Raw genomic sequence first — 7,225 nt, forward strand, 5'->3', positions numbered from 1 at the left:
TCATTCAAAAAAACCCTTGTCTCAGGATAGGGTCCATCTCCCATTCCCAGAACATCTTTGGAAGGCGGTCATGAAATTTCCCATGTCCTGTTTTCACTTTTTCAAAGTAAAGCAGTCCATTTTAGGGGTCATGCCCGTCTGGATGTCCCCCAGGGTGGCTCAGCTCTCCAGCCTGAAAGAGCCGGCTGCTCGGCCCGGAGAGCAAGCCACGGAGCAGCGTTTTCCAGCAAGGTCCTCCCATGAGTGTTACCCCCAGCACTGCCATACAGCGCTGCCAGGTGTGTGCATGTCCCCAACACGGGACCCGGCACGTCACATCTGCCTATGGTCGGACCAGAGGCATGGGGTGTCTCCTGCCAGGTGTCTCCTCCTGCAGGCTCAGGTGGGCTGGGAAGCCTGCATGGACCCACATGGGGCACAGCACCCACTCTGAATCTGGCCTTGGCCCCTGCGTACCGGCTCCAGCCACTCATCCACCTTCCCACGGCGAGCAGCGGACTCGAGCTACTGACTTTCAAATCCCAGGGCCTGTCACGGACCATCTCACCAAGACATCCCACCCATCCCAGTTATTATTGAGTTCAAGGTGGTGGTGGGACCCTGTCTCCCCCGAAACACGTGCTTTGAGGCTGGATGGCGTTTCGGCACAAATCCAGCGGAGCAGGGTTTCAGCGCCCCATTTTCCGAATCGCGCAAGGACAGAGTCCGTTCAGGCGAAGGCCGTTTCGCCGCGAGCGCTCGGTGGGACTTCTCCCGGGAGAAGCTGCCGTCTGCTGCAGCGGGGACCTGGCAGAGCCGGACTCTCCGCTCTGCGGGCTGGGGGAGAGATGGGGGAAAAGCAGATTTCAAAATGTTGCTTTAAGCGGAGACTTTTTAGGGATTTATTTTCCTTTTTCTCTGCTTCTTAACATCTTCCCTGCAGGTTTGCCTCCGTGCCTGGAATCGGAGGCTCTCCCGGGCTAGGCACCGATAGCACGTATTTCTGTATTCTCACATCGCTCATAGATAATCTTTAGGGAAAGGGGAATTGACAAACTGGTGAAAAACTGACTGACATTCCAATCAAAATACAAAAGAAACAGAAATAAATGGCTCTGAAAAGAATCGCTATTTAATTAGAAATTACATCTGTGCCAGTGAGTCACAGCGGGGAAGCTATCCATCAGCGGGCTCGGCGGAGAAGGGCACCTGCCAGCAGCGTGACAACGGAGACCGGCTCCGCGCGGGGGGCTGCGGCGGCAACGCCGCGGGGAGCCTTCGGCCTCGGCCGCCCGCCAACACGCCCCCTCGCCCAGCTACGGGAGCTTCCCGAGCTGGCTGCCGGCCCCGAGCTTGGCCAGGGCGGTCGGGGTGCAAGCGGAGCGTGCGCGGCGGGAGCTGGCTTCCCGGCCGGGGATGGGGCTGGAGAGCCCGTTCCCTCTTGCTCAGCCCGTGAGCCGACCAACATCCCCATCCTTCCTCCTCTCCTGGAGTTGGTCAGCAACGTGCCCTGGACCGGCCCTGGGGTATCTTCAACCTTGGGGGACCCACCATCAGGCAGCACAGGGACCCCAACTCCCGAAAATGCCTGCCCGAGGCAGCCGGGCTGCTGAGACGACCACCGAAGCACCGCTGATGTCTCCCAAATGGCTGCTGAGCTGGACCTGACGTGGCACCTTCTAGCTGGCACCCACCCCGCATCCCACAACCGATGTCCCCAATGGCTAGCAAGATGCCAAGCCGAGGTGGGATTCCCCGGTAGGTCTTTCCTGGCCTGACCCAGGCGTCCTGAAGCTCTGGGGGGAGCCCCGGCTCCTCGCGGTGCTGGACCTGAGGTGGCCACCACACCTGGCACCCAGCCCAGCCGTGTTGAGATGCGACCCAGTACCCAGCACAGCCCTCCTGCTGGGCACAGCCCACGGCACGGGCTGTCACGCTGGCATCGCCCATAGTAAATGCAAAAAAAAAAAGAAGAAAATCTCCGAGCCTGAAAGCTTCGTGGTGAAATTCCCTCCAAGCAGCTTTCCCGCCGTAATGGGAAAATCCCCAGTAAATCAGAGCTAACGAAAGTCATAAATAAACTTTGCCGAAGGAGGGAGAGAGCAGCCTGCGTAAGGCGGTAATAAACCCGCTCCCCTCTCTCTGTTACGCTCCAGGCTGGTCCAGCGCAGGAGGAAACCGAGACCCACCGGCAGCATCACGGGTACCAAAGTCGGACGTTATGCAGGGACACCAGCCCAGGGTGAAGGTCCAGGAGAGCAGCAAGAAGGCGGGATGGGGTAGGAGAGGGGAGCGGGTGCCCAGCATGGACATGGTGGGGGATGGATCCAGGCAGGAGACGGGGTGTGAGATGCTGTGGATGGGAGGTGGCACGGCCCGTGGCTTGGGGAGGCGTGCGGGGAGGCAAGACCCCCAGGACGGCGGAGCTGGGTTTTCTGTGGGAAGGTTGCACCCCCCGGATCAGGGCTGTGATCCACAGGTGGGAAGCGACAGCCTCAGGGAGGTTCCTGGTGAAAGCTGCACCCTTGGTGGTTATTCATGAGGAGGAACCAGGGCTTCGCAAAGCAGCAGCTCTGCCAGGAGAAAAAGAAAATAAATTAAAAAAAAAAAACAACTATTCTTCCTCCACAAATGATGAATCCGCCAGCAGCTGGGCTGTGCTGCCGAATACCAGATGGAAACACGTCACCTTTCCCAGCACAGGGAAGGCTACGCGAGCTTGGGCAGCAGGACTTTCCCCGCCGTGGCCACCCGGGGGGGGAGTTTGTGGTCAGGGTGCCCCTCTGGGCTCCCCCAGCCTGCCACGGGGCCTGGAGGGCATCCGTCCTGGGCCTTAGACCGAACTGATCCCCTTTCATTTGTGGTCCTGGCTTTGGAGGGGTTTTGCCATCTCCAGTTTCTCTTTCTTTCCTGGAGATCAAGTGTTCCTGCATGGAGCTTCCCCGACAAGCAGCTCCAGCCCTTCACACTGCAATTCTCCTCCTGCTTCCTGTTCCCTTGGTGTTTCCCCCTTGAAGCTGGTGGTGGTCTCTCAAGTTCAGTAAATCCCGGGTCCTGTCTTGTGCCGGATCCGAGCTGGAGCAGCCGTGGCAGATTCAGGCCAGGCAATCCAGGCCGCCTTTCGGAGGGGTTTGCGCTCCCACTTCTGTCCCGTTTCTGCTGAGCATGCAGCTCCCCTTCTGGGGCTGGAGGGTCGTGAACGGTGTTGGCTGGGGCTGAGCACTCACCCAGAAGGGCTTGTCCAGCTCTGAAAATTACGCTGTGCTTGCATTTTGGAGGGGAGGGAATAAAACCACCTTGCATCCCCAGAAGGCTTTGCACGGTTTTTACTGAGCAACACAAGGGGCACCTCCAGCAGCACATGGCTGTGACAGACTGGGCAGAGACCAACTCACCCAGCTCCCAGCGATGTCTCGCTGGGGAAGGACACGTCTCTCCCAGATGATGCCTCCAAAAACCAGGATGCAGTTCTGCTGCCATTTCTTGAATGGGGAGTCCCTTAGTTTCACCCATCTCTGGCTGGAAAGGACTTCCCAAGGCCAGCTTGCGGGCAGCATAGACCCTCAGGGTCCCGCTCTCCAATACAAGGGCCTCGTAGGGCTGTCAGACCCATGCTTCCCTCAAGCGCTCCCCTCTGCACCTCAGCCTTCTCATTGAGAGCTCATAGCACATCCCTGGTGCACAAACTGCTCTCTGAAAGCCATTAGCTCTACTGGCAACACTCTGTGTTCATTGATTTATTTAACTCCTCTTAAAATATTTGCAGGGAGGTCAGCGCGGGCAGAAGAGGCGGCAGGGCATCGCACGAGCCAGGTACCCACCACGCAGGGAGGGCGCTGAACCTGGCACCGCTCATCTCACTAGCAGCCCCACAGGCGTGCGGTGGGGACGGTGAATAACTGCCGGGTGCCACCTGCGGCTTTACAGACCTCTGTCGTAGCCTCCTGGAGTCTCTTTTCCAAGCTGAAGAGCTCTAGTTTATTCAGTTCCTCCTCTTATAAAATTAATTTGATATCTTAGTTTTGTTGCCTTTCTCTTCATCTCTTCTAGATCTGCTGTGTGCATTTTGAGATGAGCAAACCACTTCTTCATACAGCGTTTAAGACACCGGCACGTTGTGGATTTATACTGGTGCAGCAGGACACACTGTTTCACCATCTCCATTCTTTCCCCAATTACTGCCCAAACAGACCCTTTGATTTTGGACTCTGCCCCGTTAACTACAGAGGCAGAGCACCAGTCCCCATTAAGCCGCTCTTGGAGAAGATCTGACCATCGGAGCTGAGGAGCGAGAGCCGCCGTGGTTCTCGGGGATTTGCGTGTCGGGGGTTCACACCAGCCGAGGTTCAGGTACAAATTATTGCAAATGTTCTGAATTTCCCCTCCTTTCACGCCAGCTCCTTAAGGAGCCATGGATTTTTTTATCCAGAGGAGTTTAGAAGCCAAGCTGATTCTTTTGATCTCCCCGATGCAGGAGTCGACTTTCTAGCAAATCCTGAATGCGGGTGAGCTCCCTGTGGGTTGCCCAAGGCTGCCTGTGAAAACTTCACACCAGCTGTGCTATTACACAGTAAAATATCATTGCGATGAGCCTGTGTACCGAGAGATTTATCACCGACATCTGCCACGCACCCCACCAGCGCTGCCTTGCCCGAGACGCACCGCTGGCCGCCTCCGCCAGCCCTCGCCGCCGTCGCCACCAGATGCACGCAGCTGGCACAAGGGGCCTCGGAGATATTCGCCGCAGTGGCAAGGCCGGAGCGCAGCCCCCGAGGCAAACTTCCCACGGGAGTCGGGAGAGCCCCCATAAGCATCACCGGGGCTGTGACACGTGCCGGGGCTCAGCCTGCGCCAGCCAAGAGCTCACCAAAGCTGCGTGGTAGAGGATGAGTCAGATCAGGTCCTAGCCAAAAAGTGTGTTCAGCAGTTTTGATTCCACCCGGTAGGAGGCAATAAATAACACACAGATGTGCGCGCACGCACACACACGCGCACACACACGCACGCCGGCTCGCCTCTTGCAGACCTGGGATTGCCACCTATCGTCGAGGTTCAGTTCTAGGACAGGAAAGTCTCCTCGCTTACATCTTTCCAAAATTTGGGGCTGAATTTTCCCAGGCTGGGTCTCTGCATTGGGCTGACTCCCCCCGCCTCCTCCCTGGCTGTTTCCCCCCCCCAACCAGGGACAGAGACACACACACACACACACACACACACACACACACCCCACTTGTTATTTTCTTCCTGCCCCGGCGAGTCCTGCAGCAGCGACCTCTGTTAAGGTGTTTTTCTTGCATTCAGGGAATTCCAGTGGTTTTCGCAGTCCCCATGGCCCTGAACGTGACCAGTATGGCAGAGGGGGCCGTTGTGACCGGGGTGGGGGCATTTTGCCCTTGCCAAGCGGGGCCGCGGGGCCTGGGTGGAGGCCCCGAGCCGGGTGTGGGGAGCAGGCCGGGGGGGGGGGGGGCTGAGCCCCGCTGTCCCCTCCACGGGGACAACCAGCCGGAGGCAGCGCTCGGGGCGGGATGGAGCCAGCCCTAAGGAGCCCAACGGGGTGCGGTGGGGAAACTGAGGCACGGCCCCCCCCCCCCCCAGCCCCCAGGGCGGCGGCGGCGGCTCTGCCTCAGTTTCCCGGGGCGCCGCCGGCCCCCCGCGGAAAGGGGCTCCCGGCCCCTTTAAACACCCCCCGCCCGGCGCAGGCTCGGCCCCTTTCGCTGACACAGGCGCCGCCGGGGCGAGCCGCGCCGCGCCGCGCCGGAGCCGCGGGGAGCCGGGAGGCTGCGGCCGCGCCGCGCCGGGCCGGGCGCCCTCCGCCGCGCTCCGCCCGCCCCATGGCTCTGCCCGGGGCGCCGGGCGCCGCCCGCCCGCCGCCGCCGCCCGCCCGGCGCCCAGGGGGCGGCCAGCGCTGAGCCACCGCCGCCGCCGGTCGGTGCCCGCGGAGCGGCGCGGCGCGGGGGAGGCTGCGGGGCCGGGGGGGGGGGATGCGCAGGCTGCCCCCCGTTGGGGCTTCCCCGCTCTTCCGCTGCGGGGAAGGGATCAGGGTTTTGGGGCGGGGGGGGGGGGGTTGGGGCGGGGGGCGTTTGCCACCCGCCGAGGCGGGGCCGGGGCTCGAACCCGCGGCAGCGCTGGGGGTGCGATGCGCCCGGTCGCCTCCCCGGCCCCGCTCCGGCGGGCAGAGCCGGGGGGGCCCTGGGGGCCTCCCCCCCCCCCTCACCGCGGGGAAGGCTGGCACCTCTGCTAACGTCTCCCCCCATCTGACAGCAGCCGAGGGAAGGTGGCCCCCGGACGCCGCTTGTGCCACGCAAGAGCCCGGAGGGAGGAGGAAGAGGAGGAGGGGGAGGAAGTAAGGAAAAAAAAAAAAAAAGATACAAGGAAGAGCTTGGACTGGAGCCAGGCACGGGGGAAAAGGAGGATCTGGCTGCCTGCTCGCCGCTGTGCCGGTAAGTTCCTGGGCTGCTTGTCTGTCTGTGCGTCCATCCATCTGTCCATCTGGCTCCGGGAGACCCCGCTGCCTCCAGGGCTCAGATGCGGGGGGGGGGGGGGCGGGGCAGGACCTGATCCTGCACCCCGCAGCTGGAGGGGCTGCCCAAATCGGGGGGGGGGGGGGGGTGTCCCCGGGAGCTGTCGGTGGCCTGGCCTCACAGCGGGGCTGCCATCGGGGCAAGGCGGGAGGGAACAAGCCCCCCCCCCGCTCCGGCTTTCCAGCTCCCGAAGGGATGGCTCCCGCACGCTGTCTGTCTGTCTGTCTGTCTGTCCCTGCAGGAGGGGGCCCTGGGCGCCCCAGGACGCGCGCGCCCGGCTCGGAGGGCCCCCGTGCCCGGGGCAAGGAGAGGCGACGGGCGCCAGCCCCCCCCGCGGCCCCCGCGCCGCCCCCCGGCGGAGGAGCCGGCAGCGCTGGAGCAGCGGCCCAGCGCGAGCGGCGGCAGCGGGTCCTCGCACGCACCGGCACCGGCACCGGCACCCGGCGCCGAGCCCCCGGCGTCGCGGAGGAGCGAAGGAGTGAGGCGCTGGATTTTTGGCTTCCCGGGACATCCGAGGGACTCTTCCTCCTCCTCCTCCTCCTCGGGACGCCGCCGCCGCCGCAGGCAGGTGCAGCCCCGTGCAGCGAGCCAGCGCTCCGCCGGCCCCGCGCTGCCGCCCGCCGCCCGCCCCATGGCCGCCCCGCGCCTCCGCACGGCCCGCGGCTGAGAGCCGCCCGCCCGCCCGCCCGCCCGCCGCCACCGCCACCGCCGCCGCCACCGCCGAG

The 7,225-nt window shown here is 62.9% G+C and overlaps 1 long non-coding RNA gene across 2 annotated transcripts; it reads left to right on the forward strand.

Annotated features, from left to right (window-relative positions):
- Positions 1–5,833: 5,833 nt before the first annotated feature.
- On the forward strand, positions 5,834–7,175 carry LOC136993430 (uncharacterized). 2 transcript variants are annotated; one of them, XR_010885733.1, is made up of 3 exons: positions 5,834–5,904; positions 6,241–6,419; positions 6,742–7,175. It is a non-coding gene; the product is annotated as an uncharacterized lncRNA (long non-coding RNA). The 2 variants fall into 2 exon arrangements; XR_010885732.1 differs by having other exon boundaries at positions 5,840–5,904; positions 6,244–6,419.
- Positions 7,176–7,225: the final 50 nt, after the last annotated feature.

Source organism: Apteryx mantelli, chromosome 15, assembly GCF_036417845.1.
Source record: "Apteryx mantelli isolate bAptMan1 chromosome 15, bAptMan1.hap1, whole genome shotgun sequence".
NCBI classification, from domain to species: Eukaryota; Metazoa; Chordata; class Aves; order Apterygiformes; family Apterygidae; genus Apteryx; species Apteryx mantelli.